Source organism: Perca flavescens, chromosome 23 (assembly GCF_004354835.1).
Source record: "Perca flavescens isolate YP-PL-M2 chromosome 23, PFLA_1.0, whole genome shotgun sequence".
NCBI classification, from domain to species: Eukaryota; Metazoa; Chordata; class Actinopteri; order Perciformes; family Percidae; genus Perca; species Perca flavescens.
The window spans coordinates 22,819,104-22,820,999 of NC_041353.1; positions in this window are offsets into that span (position 1 = coordinate 22,819,104).

The following is a 1,896-nucleotide window of genomic DNA, read 5'->3' on the forward strand; positions in this document are numbered from 1 at the left end:
GCCATTAAAGTGGTTAAGGGGTGCTTGGGCTCAATCTTTTTGGTGTCCTTTTTAACCCCCTCTTCCTGTCTGTTCTCCAGCACAGCGAGACGCACGTTATAAGCCAAGCCACGAGGGCAACTGTAGTCCAACTACACAAACCCGTTCTCAACGGTTTGAGTTACTATAACACAGAAGAGATATTTTAGTTCCTGTATCATGCAAAGTGATGGAAGACCCGAGCATTAACAGCAGATTAATGGGAAGGGTTGGTTGACTGTAATTGCTTAAGAAGGACCAAATGTGTACTGCAGCAGTATTGAATTGATGAGAGCCCTGTGATATATTTTGTCTTGGAACAACTTTAAAAAAACAAACTTCTTGGGCTCTAATGATTTCTGTACTGCAAAGTAAAAAACTGTCAAAAACCGAAAGCCGTTTGATCAATTTCTTTTTCTTACATTTCAGGAAGTGGAGTGAACAGTCCCAACACAAGTGAAATACCTCTCTAGATTCCTGCTGCTCACAGCAGCTTTATACTGCACTTTAGACTGACCTAAGTAAAATAATTGGTTATTTATTGACAAACAACAAAAACGATTTCAGGTTATGTTATACAACCCTAGCCATCTGCACCTTCAGAATAGTTGCGTCATGATGTTCATTAGTGAGGGTTGCATGCAGTTTGAACTGTTATAATTAGATCTCTGTTTGGTTTTTGAGTTTAGTATTCCTAACACAAATGGCAGCATTTAATTTGGAATTTGAGATTTCTGCCATAAACCCCCAAAAAAAAGTCTGATTATAGCCAGTTAGAAAGCTAGTCTTTATGTGGTTTTTGATTTAGGAACAGTTCAATTAAAGATGCACAGCACCATGGACAACACCTGATCATATTATCATATCCTCTTACTAAAAATAATGGCCCAAGTCATTTTTTTGACAAAAATGACTTTTTTGCCTAAATAGTCTCCTCATGGTGCTGGCCACCTCTGGTAAAATTGCCTACAGCCTCAGTTGAACAGGTTATGTGATTCTACACCTTTTAATATAATGACCTATGTCAAGAGTGGGAGTTTTAATTGACAGACATTATTAGTATGTCAATTGTCATAAAATTTTTGAGTGAAATTATTAATAAATAAATATACAGTTTTTTTGTGTTTTATGAAAAAATGACTTAGGCCATTAGTTTAGGAAGGGGGCGATATGTGAAACCTCACGACCCTGTACTTTATTGTTAAAGTCCCAAAGATTGATTAATGTCCTGAGAACGTCCGGTAGGTATCAGCTACACCTTTAATGTGGTTTCTATTTGAATTAAGGTAAACGGATAAAATATTAAAGATACACCAATTGGATTATGAAATATAATCTGTGGTGGAAGAAGTACTCAGATGTTTTGCTTAAGCAGTAAAAGTAGTAATACCACACCGTAGAAATATTAAGTAAAAGTCCTGCATTGAAAATGTGACTTAAGCAAAAGTACAGAAGTATTTGCATTAAAATATACTTGGTATCAAAAGTTAATACTTTAATATTGCAGCTGGTAAAGGTAGAGCTAATTTAAATGTGTTAACACTTTTATTTATTACTTAACATAGTAGTGGATAGCTCGTAAATTCCCCCCTTGGGACCAAAAATCCTTATTGATATGTAGCCTATTTATTGATTACATTTTTGTACTGTTAATCTGAATCTGCAATATAGTAACGTTGTCAGATAAATGTGGTGGAATAACATATGCAGTATTTCTCTCTGAGATGTAAAGTTAGTGAAGTGAAAGTATAAAGTAGCAGAAGAAAAAAATTACAATTTAAAACGTTGGAAAAAACGTCTAAGGGTTAGGGTTAGTTAAGTTTTTAAGGTTGACGGGAAGACAACACAAGACTTTAAACTACGACTCCCACAATTCCC